The following is a 25,336-nucleotide window of genomic DNA, read 5'->3' as shown; positions in this document are numbered from 1 at the left end:
ATTTTCTTCTCCTTCTTCTCTTCCTCCCCCTCCTCCTTCTCTTCCATCTTCTTCTTGGCAGTCAGAGGATTGAAACCCATGCTTTTGCACTGAGCTTCATCCTCTTCTTCTTTTTTTTACTTTTGAAGTTCTCATTAAATCACTAAGATGCCCAGGCTGGATTCAAACTGGACATCTTCCTGCCTCAGCCTCCCAAAAATCTGGGATTATGACTGTGTGCTATCATGCCCAGCTACTATCCTACAGTTCTTAACAACTTTTTAACAAGAAGCCTTGTCTCTTTGTTTGCATTTTGCACTAAGCCTTGCATAGGAGGCAGAGTGTCTTGGTTGAGCGTCACTGATGGCAAGTCAATTTCCTTCATTCCCAGAAGATCTCAATCCAGAAGCCTCTGCTGCCTCTGTGTCTCTGGACTGCTGTGTAGCTGTCACCTTGTATCTTCCTTCTGCCACCAACTTGGGAGTGTCCCTCACCTTTCTCCTCGGACTCACTATTTCCTGGACACCTTTTGTTGCCAGCTTCATGTGGGTGGGGCCCCATCCTCCCAGCACTCATCAGTCCCTTCTGCAGAAAAAGTGCAGAGGAGGCAAAAGTTCTGAGAGTTTACATGCCTGAAATTAAGCTTATTCTGACAGAGAGGTTGGTATACTCTTAAAGTACCATGTTAACAATATATTTCACTCGGTATTTTAAAGGTATTGTTCTTTGCCTTTTAGCTTCCAATGTTATTAATTATTTAGAAATCCAAGAACATTCTAGTTCCCATCATTTTTTCTAAACAGCTTTATTAAAATATAGTTAACATACTTTAATGTAGCATAATTAGTTGGTTTATTCTTTACATACACATACACCCCCAAAAAAGAAAGCATTTCTAGATGCCTCTTATTATCGCCAGGCCAAAGCCCAGATGTTTTCTGGGGATGTTTTTCCAATATCAAAACCAACTCCACGCTCCCCGGGGCTCAAATTCCACGAAGCAATCACAGGTCCTTCCCTGCTTCTTTCCTTTGCACAGCAAATTATGTAATGAGCCCTGGCTGAGGGCTGGGTTTACAGTGATCAGAAAGACAGACAGGGCTCCTATCCTCGGGGATGCTGGGGTTATGGTTAAAGGGTAAGTGAAAATAGACCAAGCAGTGGCGTATTTCAGTACTCATCATGAACACAAGAGACTGTCGTGATGGTGAAGTATGAGGCTGACCCAGGAGAGCCTCTCTGGGACCTGCAAGGCCAGCCTGAGAAGAGCTGGGGCCAGGTGTGGGATATTCTGTAAAAGTACCCAAGATCCAATGCTCTTGTGCTGGCCGGTGGGGCTCACCTGTCTCCTCCCTAATCTCCCCTCCTGGTCCCTTCCATCCCTGCTGGGCTCCTTGCTACGGATGCACCAGAGCTGTCTCAGCCTCAGGGCTTTGTACCCTCTGTCCTTTGCCAAGGATGTTCTTCTTCCACGTCGCTTCATGGATTTTAGGTTTCAGGTGTCACCCTCTCGCTGAGGCCTTCCCTAACTACCATGCTTACGATTGAAAACCCACTCCCCAGCACCTCCAGTCCCCTCTCCAAGCTTGCTCTCTTTTTCCTTGGTATTGACTCTCATCTGACACTATGTTTATGTATTTGCCTTGTTTGCAGGGGTCTTTATTAAAATATAAATTCTGCAAGACAGGGATTTGCATGCAGTTTGTTCCTGACTATATGCTCAGCACGAAGACCCATGCATGGCACATGCCAGGTAGACAATGACTAGGTGCTGAGTGAATAGCTCTGCGTGGGATGGTTTGGTGAATCTGGCCAACAGCAAGAAGCCAGGCCATGGGACACGGTGGGCAAGATGGGCAGGACTGGAGGACTTGGAGGGGTGGCAGAGCACAGATTCATGGGCCTGGTGGCCTATGGAAAGGGGAGTATATTCTAAGAGTAATGGAAGATCTTTCAAGGATTTTAATCATGGAAATGACACGATCCAATGTGTAACTGTAAAGGACCCCAGTGGCTGCCATGTGGGGTCTGGATTAGAGGTCAAGAGCAGAAATGAGTAGAAAGGAATAGGCCAGTTAGGTGGCTATAGGAGGAGCCTAGTCAAGAGAGGATGGTGACTGAGACCCAGGGTAGGACAAGAGCAAAAATAGAGAAAACAATCAGCCATTGCATTGGGATTTTTGCAATAAGCTGGGTGTGGGTTCGTGGGCTTCATTTAATGAGTTCGTCCTTTAAATATCAAGTCTTGTTTCCAGTTGATGCTCTAAGATAGACTCTATGAGGGGCTGGAGGAGGAGAAACTACATCCTGCCAGCCCACAGAAGTTATCGCTAACTCGGAGGAGTCTTGCCGTAGCATTTAAAGCCTTGGGAAAGCCTCTGTCCCTCCCAGTGCTTGGCTCACAGCTGATAAGCCTCAGTGTTCCCCAAGTTTGTCTCTTCCTCTCCATCCCCAAGGCTAACTCCAGACCCTCAGCAGACCTCCTCCCTGGGCTCTCTACCCCCAAATCCAGGTGATTGTCTGGATGAACCTCCTAAAACACCAATCTGATGCCCTGTCCTCTGCTGGAAGCTTTCCTTGACTGCTCCTCACCTCCACGACGATGTCCAAGCCCTCCAGGGAGAGTCAAGACTCTTTTCAGGCTGTACTTCTGGCCTCCTCCTGCTCACTCAGCCTCCGCTGGGACTCTGCGTTCCTCCTGCCACTCCCCACTTCATGGTAGCCATGGCTTCTGCTCTTCCCTTTGCCTAGAAACCCCTCCCCCAGCCTCCTCATGAGGTGATCTCTGCTCTTGTCTCCCAACCACTCAGGTTCTTGGCCTCCAAGAGCCTGGGAATGTCCTCCCTCCATTCTCCCTGTTCACCTTGGGTGTCTGAACACCTCCGCTTACTGCTTCAAATTGCAGCTCTTGTGTGCCTTGCTCATCTCCTCCAACAAGACCAGGAATCTCGAGGCTGATTCTTGCCCACTCTCCTTTGGGTCCTCACCAGGTCTACACCTTCTGGCACATAGCAGGTGCTCCCTGGCAGTCTCTTAAACTCAGTGGTCCCAGTCACCAGCGTACCCTGAGGACAGTCCAATTTCTAACATCCTCACTGCAAGAGAAGAGCCTGCTTGTCAGGCATGAACACTTTCTGCATCAGCCAGAGCTGCCTCCTGTGCAAAGGCCTCTGGGAGTTCTCTCCAGTCAGGGCTGAGCCCCGACCAGCCAGGGAAAGGATTCTAAAGTTATCTCCAAATAAGGTGGAAGGATTAGCTGCTGTTAAAACAGCATGGGAGCAATTAGTAAAGGAATAGTCTCTCTGAGATGAGCCCTCCTGAAATAGACAACAAGATGCTTCCAAATGTGAGCTGCTGCCTGGACAGACGCCTACAGCTCCCTCAGGCTGACGCTTTCCTCTAGCCAGGGATCTAGGGATACCAAGACCCCTGAGCTCCGGTGTGCAACATTATATCAGGGTGCAGTTCATCCGAGCTCTCAAGGAGGAGGGCTTCTGTCACCCGTTAGCAGGCATGGTCTAATAGGATCCCCACAAGCAAAGTATGCAATTCAGGCTTTCTCAATAGTCATAGAGCAATACAGAGAATGAACAGTCTGTAATCTTCATAAGCCAGGTATTATTACAAAAGTATTTATTCCACTTTTTATTTTATTTATTATTTTGTTGTTGTTGTTGGTACCTGGGATTGAACTCATGACCTCATGCTTGCCAGGCAGGCGCTTATGCCTATGAGCTAAATCCCCGGCCCTATATTCCACTTTTTGTTAAGAATAACTATCCTACTGGGCATGGTGGCACACCCTATAATCCCTGCACTCTGAGAGGCTGAGGCAGAAGGATTGCCAATTGATCCTACCCTGAGCAATTTAAGATTTAGGGAGACCATGTTTCAAAATAAAATTTTTTTAAAAACAGCAGAGCGTGAAAATGAAAGATCCAATCAGAAGACAGGCAACTGAAATGAACAGATACTCCTCAGAAGATGAGGTACATACTGGTCATGCTGGCACATGCCTATAATTCCAGCTCTTGGGGGCAGAGGCAAAAGGATTGCTGCAAGTTTGAGGCCAGCTTGTATTACATAATGAGTTCAAGGATACCAACCAATAGGAAGACCCCGTCTCAAACAACAACAACAACAAAAAACTAAGAAGGGCCAATGGCTCATACATACATGAAAAAAATGTTAAGCATAGCTGGTCATTATGAAAATGGCTGTCAAGAAACCAAATTAGAAACAAATACTGGCAAGATTATGATACAAAAGGAACCACTAGGGAAATCAGTACAGAGAGTCCTCAAAAAGAGAGAGAGAAAAAAAAGAAAGAGAGAGAATGAAAGAAACTCATTGGACCCAGCTATTCTCCTAGTGGGTATCTTCCAAAAGAGTTTGAAGCATCACATTACACTGATACATGCATACTCATGTTTATAGCAGCACAATAGCACAATTCATAACAGTTAAATCTTGGAAGTGGCTGGCCTATGTTCATCAGTAGATTAATGAACAATTAAAATGCAATATTTATGCACAATGGAATACTACTGTGTTATAAAGAATGATAAATTTGTGTGATTTGTAGAAAAATAGATGCGCCTTGAAACCCTAACGTTAAGTAAAATAAATCAGACACACAAGCTTAAAACACTGTATGGTTCCTCTTATGTGAGAAACCTGGAGTATAAATAAGTTAAAGAACAAAATGAAAGACAGATGAAAGAATAAACAGCACGGGGTAGATCAGCGTGAAGGCTCTGGATTCAATCTGCCGTGTCGGAGGAGGGGCGAAGAATGAAGCTCAGGGATAGAGTACTTGCCTAGCACGTGTGAGATCCTGGGTTTAATCCCCAGTATCACAGTGGGGAAAAAATACCTGTACAGATTGTGCTAATTTTCTCTATTGCCATAAAATGGATTATCCTCAAACATAACAACTGAAAACATTTATTTATCTCACAGTTTTTGTGAGTCAGGAAACTGGTAGTGGGACATCTGAGTAGTTCTGGCTCAGGGTGCCTTAGGAGATTACAGTCAAATTGTTGGCCCGGGCTGTGGTCATCTGAAGCCTTCACTGGAGCTGAAATATCTGCTTCAGTGATAGTGCACTCACTCACGTGGCTGCTAGCAGGAGGCCTTGGTCTCCTTACGTGTCAGCTCCACTGAGCCGTGTGAGCATGCTCAAAACCTAGCAGCTGCCTTCCCTGAGCGGGCCGTCCAAGAGAGAGACCAATTTGGAAGCCTTAAGGTCTCTAGGACCTCGTCTTAGGAGTGCCACACTGTTCCTCCTGCTTTATTTTCTGTTAGAAATGAGTAATTGTCAGGTGTGGTCGTGCTTGCCTGTAATCCCAGCACTCGAGAGGCTGAGGCAGGAAGACTGCTGTGGAGCCTTAAATATGCAGAAAGACCCTGCTGTCTCAACCCCATTCCCCCCAAAAAGAAATAACTCACCAAGTTCACCAAGAACAGAGAAGTAAGGTCCATGTTTTAAGGCTATGTCAAAAATTGTACCTAGGGGCTGGGGATTTAGCTTAGCGGCATAAGCACCTGCCGTGCAAGCAGGCAGTCGTGAGTTCAATCCCCCATACCGATTAAAAAAAAAAATGTACCTGATCAGGTCAGGGGGAAATAAAAAATTTGAAAATTTTGAGGCTACTGAGATTCTAGGGGTACTGAGGCAACAGAGATTTGGCATGAGAAAGTGTTTCAGACTGAGAATGCTGGTGACTCTTTCATTCACGCCTTCATCCATCTACTTATTCCACAGCTATTCGTTGAGCATCTACCACATGCAGCTGGGAAACCATACTATATGCCATGGGGCTTGTGAAATAACAAAACTATAATGAAAATAATTACTGACCTTTACAGCGGTCTTTGTGTCCAGGAGAGCAAAGCTTCACGTCTAATTATCTCCTCTAATCTTCCCAAAAACGCCTTTGTAAGAGGTAGCACTATTCTCCATTTGACAAAGGGAAAAACTTAGAGAGGGGAGGTCCTGTGCCTTCAAAGGATAGAGTCAATGGTGGAGCTCATCAATCCCTTTGGACTGCTACAAGGAAACACCACAAACTGGCAGGCTGTGACTGACAAACTCATTCCTCACACTTCTACAAACTAGGAAGTTTGAGAAAACATCCGCAGGTTCCAGTGTCTGCTAAGGTCCACTTTCAGCATGGCCTTTTCACTGTATCTCCCCATGGGAAAGGGGGCTGGGGTGCCTCTTTTGTAAAGGACACTAATCCTTTCCATGAGGGCTCTACTCTCAAGAACCATAACCTCTCAATCTTAAAGCCACCACTCTACAAGTTAGGATTTCAACACATGAATTTTGAGGAGACACAAATATTCAGACCAGAGTAAACCCAAAGGACTCTGATCTCAAAGTCTGCGTGTGTTTACACCATCACACTCCAGTAATTGTGGGACAACTGTTACTAATATGTCGCCATGGCGCCATCCTGTAGTCTAACCAGCCACCGAGGCTCAGAGAGGTTGACTTGACTCCTCCCAGGTTGTTTCTGGCAGAGTCAGGCTGCAAAGCCAGTTCCTGAGTGGTCCAAGTCTACGCTCCTTCTTTTACACTTGCTCAAAACAAGAGTCTTTTCTGTCCTGTTGCTGGAGAAATAGAGCTAAGATGGAAAAGGCCCCAGGGTAGCAGAGAGAGGGGGAAATTACTGCGGAGGTCTGGAAGCTTTTATAAGTGGGGATCTCGCCTGGTCGGCTGAAGACTCCGTCAGCACCTCTCCGGAGGCTGCTGTGAAGATGCTATGGAATGACTGCTGTGCCTGATGAGGTGTTGTGACTTTGGAGTTGTCAGCCAGCTGGCTCTCGGAGACAGTGCAGGCTTTGCTGCTGCTACAAGGCTCCTTGCACGGATCGAGTCCTCGCTGAGCCTCAGGCACGCTGGGAAGGTGATGTGCACAATTGCTCTGCAATCTTAGGACCATAAACCACACACTTGTTTATTCTTCCCATTTTACAGAGTAGGGAACTGAGGCAGAAGGGAGTAACTTACCTGAATCCATACAGACGTCCTATCTCTGAGAATTCCAGAACACCTGGAGTTCTTGGAGTTGGTAAGCAGGAGCCTGGAGTGAAGTCCTTGACTTCAAAGCCTTAGGAAACCTTGCCTCTGTGGGTGCTTTTCCTCCATTAAAAAAATAAAAAATTAAACATTGTATTTGACTCTGTTGGAATGCAGTTGAAAGTAATCCAAACAGAATTTACTGTTCTACATTAATTATCATTGAAAGGACAGAGGAGTAAAAAAGGGTCTAGAGTCAATGTGTATACATACCAATATTCCACAGTGAATGTATTCATTATGTATTGCAAACATACATTGAAAATGTTTAAAACACAATAAAATAAAACAATTTATGAGTTTCTAAAAGACTTTCAGGCACCATGCACACCGCGCCTAGTGGAAAAGATGGTCCGTTGGATTAAGTCCTAATTGCACTAATTGCTGATTGTGTAACTCTGGCCAAGTTACTTCATCTCTCTGTGCCTCACTTCCCTTCCCTGCAATGCAAGAATAAATAGTAGACGTACTGCGTTACCGTCATCACTATCCCCAAGTGAAACTCTGTGCTTCAGTAATGCTGCTGTTTGCAAATTATTCGGTTCACAATATTTCACCATCCCCAAGTGAAACTGTGCCTACTAAGCAACAATCCCCCCATTCTGCCCTTGTCTCAGCCACAGTAACCACTTTTCTTTCTCTTTCTCTATGATGCTAACTCCCCTAGGCACATCATATAAGTTTTCCAGAATAATCTGGCTACTAAAGTTCTTGGCTATTCCCCCCATGAATCCTTGAGTGGAAGCTAGGACAATATGCTCCCCCTGCAGTCGTGGCATAGAGACAAATAGCCAAAAGGTTAACAATAAGAGGCATGGTCTCCCCATCACTTGCCCATCACTGCTGCCCTCATACTCATGTATGGAATTCTGCACTGGGAAATTTCACTCTGATAAAACAAAAAAGCAACAAACCAGACTGTTTTTGGTAGGATGACAGATAGGCAACCTGAAGAGGACCTTAGAGATCATCTAATCCAAGGGCTACATCCCAGTCTGTGGAGTCACAGGGCTTAGAGAAGACAGAAACGTGACTTTTGGAGCAGAACTATCTAGGCTGAAATCTTAACTCTGTGCTTACTAGTTGTTTGATTTTTGGCAAACTACTCAACTCTTCTGGTTGTCAATGGCTGCGTAGAAATTGTGAATCATAATAATGCTTACCTCATATGTTATTAAGAGGATTTAAATGAAGTAGTAAAAGTTTGTAAGAAACTTAGAACAGAGCTGGACACCCAGCATACACAAAACAGTAATGTCTCACTTTAGTAATGTTTCTGTTTGCACATTATTCGGTTCACAAACAAAAGTGTTTGGCAAAATTTTGTTTCCATTTGCAAACTCTGCATCGGGTGACAAACATGACCAAGGCCATCCTCCCCACACAAACCAAATGCACCCTTCTTTCCCAAAGTGTGAGACTAATTAAGTTCATAAACTGAGATACCACTGTATAAGTGTTTGTTGGAGAATGATTCAGCGGTCTCTAAGGGAAAGACCAGGTCTCTGTCCTCGCTATGAACAGGAAAGCTCTGCTTCATCTGTTTTATATGTTAGCCTGCCTTGTAAAATATTATTAAAAAGAAGGCTAATGGGTGACCACTCCTGTTATAATGTCATATTTTACAAATGGGAAACATTACCAAAACAGTTTCCTGCTGTGCCCAAGATCCCACAGCTAACGAGTGGTGGGCAGAGCAGGTGTCTGAGCTGTGTCACCTACATAGCACTCTCCACTGGATCTGCAAACAGCTTGGCTTCACGCTGGGTTGTAGAAAAGAGGGCTCTGTTCCCTCCTGCGAAGGTCGCTGAAGATGCCCCATTGAGGAGTTTGTGCTTTCTTGTCCCATGACTGCTGGAGATGTTGAACACACTGGATGGTATTTCTGGGTGCTAGAACATTCCCAAGGGTGGACCAGGCTCCCTAAAGTCATCTACCCTGCACAGAATATAGGCTATGAGGCTTGGGGAATGGATCCCATCCCTAGGGTCCTGATTAGCATAATCAGGAACAGTTATCCCACTTCTGTGTCAATTCCAGTTTAACCATGGTTGATCTAGGCCTCTGAGTGTCAATGAAACATCAGAAGAGTTTGTCAGGTTCAGTCCCGCGGAACCAGGAACACATTGCTCTGGTGTCTAAGAAATGTCTGCTTGTAGCCCAAAACTCGGCAATATGTGAAGATACAGAAAATCCAGAAAAATGAAAACTTCAGAGTTCTGATGGCCTAGCCTACAACCTTGTGTGCCCAGTGTGGTGGCCACTACCTATATCAGCTACTAAACCCTCAGAATATGGTAGGGCAAATTGAGTGTCCTGTAAGTACAAAAACAGTCACCAGATTCTGAAGATTTAGGGTGGAGAAAAAGGTGTGTTTCAGGGGCTGGGGATTTAGCTCAGCGGCATAAGCACCTGCATTGCAAGCAGGCAGTCGTGAGTTCGATCCCTGGTACCGATAAAAAGGAAAAAGACAAAAGAAATTAAAAAAAAAAAAGGTGTGTTTCAGTCAATGGTGGATATATGATATATATAAGGTGTGATTGAAATATATGGTGAATGTTTAAATTTTTACAATGTATTACAGTAAAAGCACATTGCCATGAATTCCCCTCAAAATGTCCCCCCTGTTTCAACACATTACCCTGTCATTCTTGCCACTTTCTGGAAGCCCTCCTTCATGTCTTTACTAGGTATGATCAAAAATACAGTGATCGCTGCTGTTGAGTGCCATCTCATGTAAAAGCTGGAGAGTAAAAACCTCGAGGTAGGTCCTCAGCCCCATTATTCACCGCATTTGGCATTGTGCCACTTTGGCTCCTCCCCAAAGTCAAAAGGACAATGAAATGTAAACATTTTGAATCAATTCAGGACACCATAATAGTGCAATAAAGACACATAAAAGAGAACTTCCAAAAGCAGCAACAGTGATAGGGTAGTATTTGAAATAGGAGGGGACTAATTTTGGGGAGGGTCAATAGAAACTTTTTTTTTATAATAAAAATTTTATTTTAAACATCCACTGCATATTTGGATCACACCTGGTATAACCTATGTATGACAGTCATCCTGTAAGATTATAAAGGAATAGCTGTAATCCCAGCATTCAGGGATCGTCATGAGTTCAAGGACAGCCTGCACAATGCAACGAGACACTGTCTCAAAAAGCCAGATGATAAGGGAATTGGAAATTCCTACGCCCTGGTAACATGATCGCATAGCACACTACTCCTGTGTTGGCGGTGATGCTGCACCGCGCTGGCGGTCATATAAAAGCAAAGCTCTTGGCACTGTGTATGGTGGTAAGCCTCGTCTGCCTCACTCAAGGACGGAGGGGCTGCTGGGCAGGAGTGGAGTGTCCTCAGGAACCAGCCGAAGCAGATGATGCCACTTGAGGGGTGAAATCGGGAAACAATACTCCTGAGTCTTAGTTTTTCTGGTCATAAAAAGGCCTGTTACCAGCGGTGAAACTGGACGCTGGAAGTCAGCTTCCTCAGACACAGTCAGGTTCTGCTTCCCAATTCAGGCAGTTGTGTTTCCTCAGTCACAAGGCAGTGTCTGGAGTCTGCAGCCCGCGCTTTGCCTCATTGTTCATCAGTATGAGGATTGGTGGCAAGCTGCCCTTTCTCTGACTTCACGTTTCCGTGGGGCAGGCGTCCATCACAGGAGCATCTTAGCTGCCCTTGGTCCTCTGTCCCGTTTCCTTCGGGTGGAGAAGCACTATCTGACAGGTTGGGTGTGGTTTGTCCTTGTCAAAACTCTCATTGAAAAAAAACTATTTTGGTGGTACAGTGGATTAAATTCATGGTCTGTGCACTGAACTATATACCCATCCCTTCCTTCCTTCTTTCTTTCTTATTTTTTTTTTTTATGAGGCACGGTCTCACAAAGTTATCAAATTGACCAGGCTGGGCTCAAATTTGTGATCCTCCTGGTTTAGCTTCTCATAGTGCTGGGATTACAGCATGTGCTGTCACATTCCTCTTCTGTTGTAATGGTTGATGCTTTGTGTCAACTTGAGAAACTTAGAAATTTAACTAACTCTGCAGTTCTGCATCCTGAGGTGTAGAGGACATCCTCTAGGGTGGCTGTTTACAGTCCAAGATGCTGTAATGATTAATTTGTTGTGTCAATTTCAGAAGTTTAGAACAAGTTTAACTAGGTGACCCAGCAGGGGGCCAGGGACCTCACTTTGTAAACATCATGACCCTATGCAAGAGGAGGGCGGGGATGTGATGTGAGCACTACACCCATCCAGGGAAGGTAGCCTGCTTACACTCTCAGGGAGGAAAAGCGGCTTGTGTCCTCCACTCTTTCATTGTTCTTGTTGTCCTCTGCCATGATGAACAGTTGTCCCTCTGCCATATGCGATATGCCAGTTGATTATGGACTAAACCTCCACAAACTGTATGCTAAATAAACCTTTCCTCCTTAATTTTGGGTGTTGGGCATTTTATCTCAGCAATGAGAAATGTAACAAAGACGTCTGTTGAAATGTAACTACCAGTGTAGAGGTATTGAGACGTGGAGGGGTCTTTAAGAGAGGTCTGTTGGTAGGGACTCTACCTTCATGAAGTGATTCACATAGTTCATGTGAGAGTGCATTAGTTGCTATGAGGACAGGCTGTGATAAAGCACCTTCCCACTTTGTTCCCTCTTCCCTTCTCCATGGCCCTTCCTGCCCTTCCACTTTCTGCCGTAAGTTGAATCTCCATGAGATCCTTTACCAGATGCTTAGCAGAAGCTTGCACTGTGCTCTTAGACTTCTAGCATCATGAGCCTAAATAAACCTTCTTCCTTTATGAGTTACTCATCTTGGATATTCTCTTATAGCTATAGAGCATGGACTGAGACAGTGCCTTCTTGCCTTCTTTTAGGCTATCTTCATCTCTTCCATTCCTTCAGTTGGATGACACAGTTTCAACTCCTGACTTACAGGTCTGTTATGGTTTAAGAACTTGTGGTCAACTTAACACCAGCTGGATTACATCAGCATGGCATTGAGCGAAGATGCTCCACTGGAGGAAAGTTGCCTGGATAAATAGGTGGAGAAGAAGGGAGATGTGGAGGGTTGAGGTGTTAAGGAGGCATTGTGGGTTCTTCTGTGAGTTGCTATCTAAGCCACTGGTTCTCCTGGAGAAGCTTTGGTCCTCACATTGAGCATTGCTTCCTGGCTCTGGAGAGGAAGACATGTGCTGCTTGGTCTCCTGAATGAACTCTTCACGCTGACTTCCTGGCATGTACCTGACTATGCTTATCGTCGGAGGAGCTCAGGGCCTCCGTGTCACTGAGGATGGCTGTGGTGCCTTTCAGGATAGCCCTGGTCCTTGTTGTGTGACTTCTCGGCTCCAGCATAGAACCCTCATCCCACTAGCACAGCTCCTTCATCCTGCTGGCACAGACTTTCTGGCTTCCACCGCTGACTCTTGGGTCTTCCCAGCATGGATCCATAAGAGACTGGCGTGAGTCCTTCTTGTGGGCTCTGGACCTTCAGTTGGACTCATGGGAGGCATTGTCCTGAGCTCTGGCTTTTTATCTGGACTCATCTGGGACATTGCTATGGGATTTAGGCTCTTGACTAAATAATCTATGTCTTTGGTGTTACAGATAGATTTCCTGCATTTTCCTGTGTTAACTCCTGGTGACCATTATAAAAATAATATTATAAACTCCATGTCTTGATCCTAATTGTTCTCTGTGTACAACCCCTAACTACAACAGGGTCTAACTCCCATTCAGAGCTATTGCTGATTGGAGATGGCTAAGTCTTCTATAGTCTAAAGAGAGAAAGTACAGTTCCTTAGATACTCAAAGCCAACTTCTTTACAAGCAACTTTACTGGAAATAAAACATTTTGAGCTCTACCTACTCTATTCTTGTGTGTATACTTTATTTTGGGCTGAGTTCAATCAGGAAGAAGTGGTATGTTATTTATTGGGCTTTCCCTAAACCCCAATGGTCTCAGTACAGACACATCTTGAGATGCTTGTAATAAAATCAGAGAATTGGACCTCCCAACAAATAGAAATAACACATAATTCATTTGGAGTCTAACAACGCATAGAGACAACACATAATTCATAAGTCTAGCAATGAAGTGATGGGATTTCCAAAAAAAAGTCGTGTTCTTGCAATCTGTAGCTAAAATATTTACATGGAGCCCTGGTGATACACAAGCGGTGGTTTACAGAGCACAGCCTGTTCAAACCAAACAGTTGCTGTGTTTCTGATTTTGGAAACTCGTCAAGGAATCAGTGTTTACTTAGACAATTTGGGTCCCAAGCGGCCTCTTCTGTAGGCTGGATCCAATCCAAGGAGAAGCCATGACTTGGGAACATTCCTCCTTCTCCCAGAACCATTGAAACACAGACCTCCCAGTTCTCCAGGGCCCTCTGGAGGGCATCTGGTTCATCCTCTGGTAATCTGTCCAGTGTTGAGGCTGGACCCAATCTTTTTTTAGAATTGGCCCCTTGGCACCCAATCTGGTGAGTAATCCTGTATGTGAAAGTTTCATTCATTTAACTCCCAAAAAGAGAGTGCAGGCTTCCAGGGGAAAGCAGTTGATGTTGAATATCTTAATGACTTGAATTAAACTGGAGCACTATGCAGGAGGCAAGCCAGCTATGAGACACAGGCCGCAGAGAACCTAGAAGACCAAGTCTGAATGTCCAGAAAACCACAGCTGCTATTTCTACCCAAAGCAAGAAGTAGGAACAATATTCTTGAACAATAATGAAGATACAAGTACGAACATCTACAATAATACACATGAAAAGCACAAGTCATTTTATGTAGGCTCTCAGGAAAAGCTAGTAATGATTGTAACTATTGTTCTCCTTGAGCTAATTTGGAAACCGAGTAAGATGCGCAAGTGAGTCTCCCTATAAGAACAGTAGCTTCCATCTACCTCATTCTTCTTATTTGCCAAGTTCATTTTCTTGGTCTTAGGTGGTTCTGTTAGGACTGTCAGTGGCTGTTCCTTCCAGTACACGGATGGACAATTATGTAAGTCTGACCAAATATGGTCACCAATCATTCCATGCAATGTGATTGGTCCTAGCAGTAGACTTGTTACTCAAGCAGGACCCATCAGAATCCTTCTGAGAGATTTGGAATTTCCAGAAGGCTTGTATTTTAATGCACTAGAAAGAGGAACACAAGCTTTGGTGTCTGAAAGTATAGATTCCAGCTTATGAAATTAGGCAAGTTCCATTACTTGAGTTTCAGTATCTTTATCTTGGACTAGAATATAGTTAAACATACATTGCAGAATTGTGAAAATTAATTGTGATAAAAATATAGGCAAGTGCTTGGCACATAGAAAACCTCAGTAAGTAACTTATTGATAAAATTCATAATAAAAAGCAGTAATCTAATTAAACTTCCTTCTTCTTCCACCCTGCATGATCAATCTTCACTTTGTAATGCACTTTTTAAATAACTTGATTAGTACTGGGCTGGTAGCTCAGTGGTAGAGTAGAAAACTTGCCTAGCATGCAAAAATCTCTGAAGAGGGAAAAAAATGGAAAATCTACCCAGAGAGAGGCCATCCTTAATTTTCCTTGAATTGTGAACTTTCCAGAATAGAGACAGGGGAGGCAGGGATATAGCTCAGCGGCACAACACCTACCTCGCAAGCATGAGGTCCTAAGTTCAATTCCTGGTACTCCCCTACCCTCCAAAAAGGGAATGTTTTCAGAATAGAGATACAGAGTTAAATCTCAGGATGGAAAAGCCATTGTCTAGTCAATGCATTGATAACAAGTGGCTGGGAAATGTTTTGTCTAGCCAAAGTTTTAGGTATTATATTGTGTTCAGCCTAGATGCTGGGTCAGTGCAGTCTAATAAAGCTTGCTGCTATGGTAGAAAGATTTGTATCAGTGGTGTGCACGATGGTAATCACTAGGTTAATGTGGTTATCAAGTGCTTGGAGTATGACCAGTAAGAATACCAGAGGAACTGAATTGTTTATTTATCTAAATTAACTTATTCACAGGTCCACAGGTGGCAATGGCCGCCATGTTGGACAGAGCAGCTGCAGATGGGAGTGTGGCATTAGCAGACAAACACGGAAGTGGTGGGAAGCAATTCCGATTGCTTGCTTAAGCAGGAAGGGCTGTGATTTGGAAGCAGATGGGTCTCTAGGGTTGCAGCAGGTGCTCAAAGAAATTCATCTAACTAGCAAGCAATTTAAAACCATGCCTGCTGGTTTAAGTACTGCTTGTGCAAAGCCTCAGGATTTCTGAGATGACTTTTTTTTTTTCTTTTCTTTCTTTCTTTTTTTTTTTTTTTGAGACAAGATCTCACTATGTAGCGCAAGCTGGCTTTGAATTCACTTATGCAGCTCAGACTGGCCTCAAACTCACGACAATCCTCCTGCCTTGGTCTCCACGTGTTGGGATTACAGGTGTGCACCAGCACCTCCCTCAAGAAGTCTAAAAAATATTTAAATCTGTAAATTACAAAAGTAATATAACTGAATTACAGAAAAATTACAGTAAGTAGAAGGGGGAAATCCCCTCCAAATCCCATCACACGGTTATCATCATATTTATGTATTTCCTTTTGTGCTTTATACAGACACATTTTATTTATTATGCATACTTATAAACTGTAACCTCCATGGGTATACATTCTGTAACTTACACTTTTCATTCATCATAAGTACTTTTCTTTCATCATATTCTTTGTATTATTTTCCATAACTGCAAAATAATCTGACAATACTCATTATAATACACATAACCATCCCTTTATTTTTGTCTTTTGTTTGATACTGAAATAGAACCATACTAAGCAAACTAAGTGCGTGATCTGCCATAGAGCTAGACCTGCAGGCTTTTGTGTTTTTAGATTGTTTCTATTTTTCTCCAGAGGTATGCAGAGATAGGTGTCCCACCACTAACTCCATCCATATTTTTGTGTGGCAGAAAAACTATGAGCTAGCTTATTTTTCTTTTTTCTCTCCTTCATTCATTCATTCCTTCCTCATTCTTCCCTTTTTTCCTCATCCTTCCTTTTTATTCTCTTCTTACTTTCTCCTCCTCCTCCTATTGCTCCCCTTCCACCGTTCTTCTCCTCCTCCTTCTCCCGTGGTGCTGGGGATGAACCTCAGGGCTTCGTGCATGTTGAAGATGTGCTCTACCAATGAGTTACATTTCTAGCCCAGAGCATGAACTCTGAAGCCAGACAGACCTGGGTTTGAATACCAAGCCCTCACCACTTAGTAATTACATATATGACTTCCACCAAGACCATTCATTCTTGAGCCTAGACTTTTCCATTGATAAACTGGGAATACTATCATCTGTCTTTCCAGATTGTCAGGGCTGGACATTGTAAATTGCCTTTCACTAGGGAAAAACAATACCATAACTAACACTCTTACAGTTTTGAAAATATGAAATTATTTTGAAGAAATTTCATAATTGCTAGTCTTAGTAGCTCTGAAGACTTCTCAATTGTGAGAAAATTTCTGATTTATGTTAATGATCTTATGGTTCAGCCCATCTGGTTGGACCAGAACCCCTGTGAGTCTGAACATTGGCAGGCTGAGGGTCCCTGCGGCATTACAGAAGTGGAGGCTACAGGGAAACTTGGGGGAGGCCCTGCAGGAAACTGCAGGATGCGCTGGAGAGGTGGGTGGGAGCAGCACCATCCACCACTAATAAGATGCACAACCTCCCCTCAGGTTTGCTTCTCTCCCAGCCCACAGCGGGTGGCTGGAGAGACTGACTGAACCTGGGGATGACAGGGGAATCTGGAGTTGCCTGTAAGATGTATTCTTCTTCTAGTGCTGGTAGCTACGGCTTGTAGACAAGGCGCTAGGTTTGGAATTGGGCTCCTGTGGGTGAGTCTAGTTCTCCCTAGGTGCCCAGAAGCAAATTGCTAAGGCTCTGCAAGCCTTGTTTTCCTTGCCAATTAAACAGCTGTGCTACTAATATCTGCACAGAATTAAGAAGCTCAAATAAGAAACAACAGTGTTCATCCCCAGTCACGGAGCAACTATTATGTGCCAGGTCTCTCATTGGGTGATTCACAAGCATTATCTCATTGAGTCACCTCAACAGTCCCTAAAGACAGGCGTCACGATTCCCATTTCACAAGGAGGGAATCAGGGCTCTGAGAGGTGAAGGTGCCCGCTCATCTTGGTGCCCCTCTTGGTTTTGTGAACCGCGAGCTCTGGACAGTTGTATTGGGTTATGATGACTCCTTAGACTTCCTCACTCATTCCCTGGAGATTTCTTCAAGAGCATTCCAGCAGACTGCAGAGTTTATTAAACAAATTGATTTAACATGTATTTGTTGTGCATCTTGCTATGATCTGAATGTTTGTATCTCCCCAAAATTCGTATGTTAAGGGTAATGGCATATTGGAAGGTGGGGAATGGAGAAATGATTTTGAGAGAGAAGCCCTCGTGTTTAGGACTCATGTGTTTATAAGATACAGCAGAGGGCAAGCTCCTTTTCTATCATGGGAGGGCATAGCCAGGTGGGCTATCTATAAACCAGAAACAGGGTTCAGGCCAGTTGTCTAATCTGCTAGGTCCTTAATCTTAGAATTCCAAAATCTCTAGAACTGTGAAAATTTCTGTTGTGAGCTATCCAGTTTAGGGTATATTGTTATATGTGAAAAGACCTGTCTGCAGCAGGATGGTTCTAGATGCTGGGAATTCATCAGTGAACACCATGGAAAAAATATTCTCAGACAGGATATATTTTTGCATGGGGAGACTGACAGAGAGGAAGCAAAGAAGTGTACAAAATACCCTGGGATGGTCAGTGAAGGGGAAAAAAAAAACTAAAACAGAGGAAAGAGGAAGTGAGATTGTATGTCCAAACATCAGAGGAGGCTCTGTGACAGGAGAGAGATTGTGCTCAGTACTCAGACACTATGTCTACAACAATGTAATTTCTCCCTCAAGAATGTATGATCCTGGGACCTTGCTCATCCTGTAACTCCAGCTCCTAGCAAAAGATCTGTTCCATGAGAATGCTCAAAAAATATTTGTTGAAAGAAGGAACCCTGCCTCAGAACTGCTGGAGAAATGTTCATTTTAGGATAGGTGAGAGGTTTTGGAACGAGCTCTATCAGAGGACACGGAGGACTGTCTATCTGCCAGACACTGGGCCAGCTTTCAATGGCTGCAGTTCCATCCCTGCAGCTGATCCTCACACAACGGTGCCACTCACACTTTGGCAATCCAGAAGAGAAGGGAGTAAGGAGAAGAGCGGAAGAGCAAGGGGTTAAGTGAGAAGAGGAAGTGATTCAGGGTCGTGAAGAATTCAGCAAGTGCATGTCCTGACTTTTTCTTCTTGATGCAAAAAAAAAAGCAGCTAGTTCTGCTTTTTTGGACTGGGGTTCGCTGAGTCAGGGGTTCAGAGAGACTAGCATGAGGACAGGAGTGGCAAATGTCATCTTCAGCAGATGGTGACACCCCAGAGACGGAAAGTGATTTTGAAGATGCTTTTGTGCACCTCCTCTGGGCTAGGAATCAAGGTCAGGGGCAGACAACCAAGCTCGGCTCCCCGGGGTCCTGATCCCAGCCTCTGGCGCAGGCCAAGCCTTCCTGGGAACATCTCCTTTATTCCACCCTTGGATTCCACACCAGGCTCATTCAGGTCTTGGAAACCAGCGGTGTGAAAAGAAGAATCTTAGCATCTGTTATTAACCATTATTTCCATTCTTTTGGCTGTACTTTCTCCTCAACCCTGAGCACGCTGGGTCAGTGCCTCTTTTAGCACAAAGGACAGATTTGCCAGGCCTTTGTTCAGCCTCACAAAAGAGGAGGAGGATGATTATTAAAAGAACAGATTTTGCATTCCATATTTACCCCAGATGACACTGCCTTGGTCCCTAAAATAACTCCAGATCTCCTGGGTGGAACTTGCTTGTTCTTTTTTTCATCTTGCTATTTTGCAACTGTTTGTGGAGACCATCACCATAGTGATATTATCAGACTAGGTCAAGAAGAGACTCCAAGCCCTTGGGTTATTACTGGCTTTTCCTTAGTACCTTGGAACATGACTCTTTCACCCTAAACCATTTCTCTCATTTCCTATAAGCACTTAAGTTTTTTGCACCCAAGCAGCTGGCATCCTTTTTCAATGGATTCTCAGCAGTTAAACCTCACAGAGGTGGTCCATACTGGGAAAGGAGATGGAAATGCTTGGGTTGGCTTTCCAAGTTGGAAACCATATTTAACAGAAACCTCTTTTCCTTCGGATAAAATTTGGGTTAAAGTTTCAGGGTGTTTAAAGAGGGACTAAATAAACTAAGGGTCTAAAGGACCTTCAGTGTCTAGCAATGAACATGGCAAAAGAATTCAACAAATAAACACAGCTGCCGAGGGCGAGCCGTTAGCAAATACTTATCTTCTTGATTATTTTTTTCATAATCATTGTCTTGGCCAAAAGCCTTTATTATAGCATTCTTATACAAGGCTTGTTGAGTTGTGAATTTCTACAACTTTAAAAGGAAATTTGACGACAGATAGCAAAAACTTCGACAATGTGCTCTTTCTCTGATACTAAATTCAACTTGTGGATCCTAAGCAAATAATTAGTAATATAAGCAGAAGGATACATATAGAGATGTTTATTGCCAGTAAGAGTGAAAAATGGGAAATAACCTTACTATAAAATACTAGGGATTTGCTTCTTTTTTGATTCCTCTATGCAATGGATACTAAGCCACCCGTATAAATTAAGTCTCCCAGCATTCAGGAGTCTAAGGCAGGAGAAGAGCCACGAGTTCCAGGCTAGTCTGGGCTACACAAATGCAGCCTACATTATATAGTAAGAGTCTGTCTCCAAGAAAAAGTCTCATGAAAATCCTTAATACTATGTAAAATATTCACGATGTGTTATTAGGTAAGAAAAAAGCAGATCACAAAAATGGTGTCCATCTATTTTTGTAGACTGAATGAGATATGAGTAAAAATTATGGTGAATATTTCAATTTTAAAATTATAATAAAAGACACATTGTTATAAACCCCCCCAGACTATTATCTCTCACTTCAAACACACTTAACTCCATCATATTTGCCACTTTCTGAGACAGTTCTGGAATGTTTAAATTTTTGTGCTATCATTGCTACCTCTGTCTTGAATCAATTCAAAATGTTTACCTTTCATGGCCGTTTTGACTTTGGGGAAGAGCCAGAGTCCTACGGTGCCAGATCCTGGGAAGTAGGTGGAGGAGGATGCACCATATGTGATGTTTTTATGAGCCTGCCTTTCTGGTGGATGGCACTCTGCAACAGCGTTCACCGAACTTTTTTATGGAACCTTGTAAAAACACGAAAGAGGATGTCCAGAACTGCTTCAAAGTGGAAAGAACAGTGAGCTAAGCAAGGGAGATTAATGGCAATGTGTCTTTTACTGTAACACATTTTAAAAATTAAATACACACTATAAGTTTTGATCAGCCCTGGTTATGTGAAGAAAAATAAGATGTTTAGATTCTAAGAAGATAATGGTGATTATTTCCTTGGTATTTTCCTATCTATCTATCTATCTATCTATCTATCTATCTTTTCTTTTGCAGTTCTGGGCATTGAATCAAGGACCTTGAGAATGCTAGATAAGTTCTCTACTACTGAGCTGTATCCCTAGCCCCTTTCTACAACTTGTCTTTAATTAGCTTGTATTTCTGTAGTCAGATATTTAAAGTGCTAGTTGCAAAATATTTTATTTTTATTTTTTATTTTTTTTAGAAACAAGGCTCACTGCATGGTTCAGGCTGATCTCAAACTTATGGCAATCCTGCTTTTATGTCCAAGCGCTGGGATTACAGGCATGCACCACCATGTCCTGCAGGTAAATGTTATTTTTTAAAAGAATATTAAGATGTACTTTAAAATTAACTCTCTGATGGTCCTCTTGTACAGAAATAAAGTCTTATTCCAGGACTCACTCTCTTCACAAAGATTGCAAGAAAGTGCTCAGTGATTTCTTATTGTGGTTGAAAGACAATGAATTAATGTTTCTTGAGACCAATAAATATTTTAGCAACAAGTTTTCTGCCTATTTGGAGTGTAAAGTCAAAGATATGTGAAGTTGACACTGATAATCAGGTATAAAATACATGGATGATGGATATGGTAATGTATACAAAATATCAAGAATCAGTTGTGCTTGGTATAAACCAACAATGCAGACTGGATTGGGGAACAGTGACTATCCATAAAAATTAATAGCATATAAATAGGCACTAGCTTATTGTCTATTTTATTAAACAACAGTAGTGACCTACTGACAGTAGTTATCTTACCCCTTGTGAAGGTTAAGCTTGACTGCATCAACTTAATTGGCTTGGGAGTCATGTAGGGGACTGGTGGAACACACTTCTGGGTGTGACTGGTGGGTCTCAGAGGCATGACCCTGGGCACTACACCCGTTTCCTCACTCTTTTCTCAGTGATGCTGTTCCATGCTCTGCTTTCCAAATGCCATAAGCAGCTTTGCTTCACCATGGCAGTCCTGTCATCTGTCCACCATGATATTTCTGCCTTGGAACTACCATGGACTGAATGCCCTAAATCCATGAACCAAATTAAACCACTCCTCTGGTATGGCATCTCAGTGTTGGGAAAGCTGTCTAATACACCTGCTTTTTACAGATAAAGAAACCACGAATATTAAAGGAGGTTTGGGGTATCTGCTCCTTCACCATAGTGGGGAGAAGATGAAATTATTCAGGTAAGAGAGCCCTAGAGCAAAGTCTTGAACTGAAATGGTTGAAGGAAGGAGAGGCTAGAGAAGAAATATTATCCACACATTTATGGCACAGCCGTAAAAAACTTTTACCAGACTGATACACATTAAAGTTGTAGGCTGGAGAAAATGTAATAATTTTAACTACTCTCTTTTGAGTGCTTGGGAATGATGTTGACATAAAAACAAGGATTACAGGGTGTCATTATATTCAACTTCTCTGGTTTGTGGGAAATGGTGAAATTTCTGTAGTAATACTTAGTAAGATGTGCCCAAGAGAAAATTATACATGACCCTAGAGTCTATCATCATTATGATCATCACTCAAAATATCCAGACACCTCTTTGTTTGCTGTTAAGGTAGAGGAATTTAAAAATAAAAACATAGACTATGGGATCAGACAGACCTCCATCCAAATTCTGGCTCTTCACTGATGCAGCTAAGTGATCTTTGTCCAAACTTCAGATACCTGGGCTGGGGATTTAGCTCAGCGGCATAAGCACCTGCCTTGCAAGCCGGCGGTCGTGAGTTTGAACCCTGGTACTGATAAAACAAACAAAACAAAACAAAACCCTTCAGATACCTGTAGAACCTTCAAGCTATGAGGTAGAGCTCCATAGACTTGCATTAGGGTAATGCTCCTGGAATAAACCTCAACTCTTAGTAGCTCTTTAAAGTAAACAAGTGTTTCCCTCACCTTCAAACACAGTAAGATTGGATATTTTTGGTGTTTTATCATGGAAGGCAAGCTTCTTCCATCTTGAAGTCCTCCCTTAACTCCTCTGCCTGCAGTTGGCTGATGAACAGAGACATAGGTCAGACTTAAGGAGCTTGTGACGACTGTGTTTGGAAGCAGTGCGTTACTTCCTCCCGCACACTATTGGTCAAAACCCAGTCCCATGATGAGACAGTAATAAGACCTTATGGGAAGATGGACAATAAAAACTATGTTCCTAGGGGCTGGGGATTTAGCTCAGTGGCATAAGAGCCTGCCTTGTAAGCAGGCAGCCGTGAGTTTGATTCCTGGTACTGAAAGACTATGTTCCTCGAGACAGGAAGGAAGGAGAGGATGGAGAAGGAATATCATCTCTATATTTATGGCCCAGCCCTAAAAAGAGTTTTACTACACTGATAAACACTGAAGTTGCAGGCTGGAGAAATGTGGCTTGTTAGCACCACTATGTCTGTATTAGTCAAAGGTAGTGAGTGCCAGAGAATGAAGAGGCATCAAGGTTAAAGCTCAAGAGAAATTCAGTGGTAGCTGTCCAGGTGCCTGACAAGAAATCTTTAGCAATCAATTTGCTTAACTGGTAGAGGTTTTAAATTGTGCCAGACCTTAAAAATCTTAGATTGCACATGTCTCATTCTGCCTGGAAGTTTTAAGCTGTCAAGAGGCAGCACCTACGAAATGGGGTCCATCGTCTCTTGCACTGCTTGGAGCCTCACTGCTGAATCACCTTGACCTCGCATGCCCTTCACTTTCCCCCTTCACACTTTGTTCCCAGTCTGTCTGGCTTCAGACATGCTGATTCACATTTCCCACTTAATACTCTCACTGCTGGACCAAGTATTCATCCCCACTTGTTCAGATGTTTTGGACAAATGTTTTCCCTTTTGACCGCAATCTGCAGTCATTCTGGCTAACTGGCACTGATTCTATTTCGGCCATGCGAGTTAAAACTTCAAGAATGACCCTCTTTTTTTTTTTTTTTTTTTTTTTTGTCTTTTTCATTTTTACCGGTACCAGGGATCGAACTCACGACCGCCTGCTTACAAGGCAGGTGCTTATGCCGCTGAGCTAAATCCCCAGCACCCAAGAATGACCCTCTAATACTACATGTTCTGTTGGTCCACTTGAACAGAAAATAAGGTTGATATGTCTAGTTGGATTGAAACATATAGCAGAGACACTATAACTTTCTTCTTAAAAATATGCAAAGTCCTTGTGTGTTTTTTGTTTTGTTTTCTATATTGGGGACTGAACTCGGGGCCCGTCTACTGAGCTATATTCCAAATCCTTTTTATTTTTTGTTTTGAGACAGATTTCGCTAAGTTGCTAAGTTCCTTAGCCTTGGCTCAAACATGGATCCTCCTTCCTCAGTCTTCCAGAGGGCTGAGATGACAAGCTTGTACGACCACATTGTTGCTATATGTGTTTAAGTGATGTTTTATAAGGCTCTGAAATCCTTTGTTTTAAATGGCATCTTTGGAAGAGCAGAATTTTATTTTTTTCAAATCCAATTTATTGTTTTTCCCTTTTTAGTTAGTGCTTTTTCTATCCTAAGAAGTCATGAAGATTTTCTCCTGTTTTCTTCTAGAAATTTTATAGTTTTTGTTTTTTATGTTTAGGCCTACAATCTACTTTGAGTTACTGCTTGTGTACGCAGCAAGGGTCAAGATTCATCATTTTGTAAGTGGATCTCCAGTTGCTCACATACAATATTTTCCCCCATTGAATTATGATAGCATTTGGTCAAGAATTAATTTGACTATATAGTGAGTCTATTTTGTGTATCTTTCTTTACACCAGTGGCCCACGGTTTTGCTCTCTGCAGCTCTATCACAGGTCTTGAAATAAAGTAGTAGGTCCTCTAACTTCTTTCTACTTTTTCAAGATTGTTTTAAATATTACTTATATTTCCACATGAATTTTAGAATCAGTTTGTCAGTTTCTATACCAAAACTTGCTGGTATTTTGATTTTGATTGTATTGACTCGATAAATCACTTCAGGGACAACAAACATCCTAACAACATTAAATTTTTCAATCCATAAATTGGGTACAAATATTTATTTAGGTCTCTAATTTCTATTGGCAACATTTTCTGGTTTTCAGACTACATGAAGTTTGCATGCCTTTCAATTAACCCATAACTATGTCCTATTATTTTATTACCAATGGTATGTAAAAGCCTCCCATTATTTAATGCTTTGAACTCCTTAAGAGATAAGTTCTATGTTGCCCAGGTTGGTCCCAAACTCATGGGTTCGATTAATCTTCCTGCTTCAGCCTCATGAGTAACTGGGTTCATAGCTGCTACCACAACTGTCCTGCTCTGACCTTTTATTCTAATCTTTCAAAGGACTGTTCTCGAAATCCTGCCACTTACCACTCCTGGGTCAGTTCTGCATCCAGGGGTTGAGTTCATTTGGAACATTGCAATGTCTGTTTGCAAAGAGAAATGACAGTTTGGGGGAAGATGTGGATGAATGAGGTCTGTATCCTGGATGACTGGGTTTGGAGTCAGGTTCCCAATTTGAGCAGCTTCCTTCACATTGTAACACATCTCAGACACTATGCTAACAGTTAATTATGTGACTCACTGTCCTTGCCTCACAGGTAATCTGATAAGGTGTACAAAGTACAGGGTTTCCATGGAAACACACAGCAGGAGGCCTCAAGCCCAGCTCTGAGGTCCTGTTGGACAATACTACCTGGAGCAGCAAGGCTGCTTGTCCTGAGAAGCGCTGGGGAGTCCTGCCAGCTCTGGCGGGTGGTTGGCTGGCCAGCGTCATGCACTGAACATGAATTCTCCCCAGTACGCACATAAAA

At 43.0% G+C, this 25,336-nt stretch overlaps 2 long non-coding RNA genes across 2 annotated transcripts; one reads left to right on the top strand and one right to left on the bottom strand.

The window, feature by feature from the left end:
• Positions 1–4,393: 4,393 nt before the first annotated feature.
• On the bottom strand, positions 4,394–25,130 carry LOC134472936 (uncharacterized). Its single transcript, XR_010042969.1, has 4 exons — positions 22,190–25,130; positions 20,196–20,355; positions 6,998–7,129; positions 4,394–6,918 (listed from the first exon to the last, which is right to left on the bottom strand). It is a non-coding gene; the product is annotated as an uncharacterized LOC134472936 (long non-coding RNA).
• LOC134472937 (uncharacterized) lies at positions 21,699–25,261 on the top strand. Its single transcript, XR_010042970.1, has 3 exons — positions 21,699–21,767; positions 24,133–24,193; positions 25,124–25,261. It is a non-coding gene; the product is annotated as an uncharacterized LOC134472937 (long non-coding RNA).
• Positions 25,262–25,336: the final 75 nt, after the last annotated feature.

Source organism: Cavia porcellus, unplaced genomic scaffold (genome assembly GCF_034190915.1).
Source record: "Cavia porcellus strain 051 isolate PalLab524CR breed Dunkin Hartley unplaced genomic scaffold, mCavPor4.1 scaffold_25, whole genome shotgun sequence".
Classification (NCBI taxonomy): Eukaryota; Metazoa; Chordata; class Mammalia; order Rodentia; family Caviidae; genus Cavia; species Cavia porcellus.
This window is presented reverse-complemented; position numbering and strand designations above follow the sequence as displayed.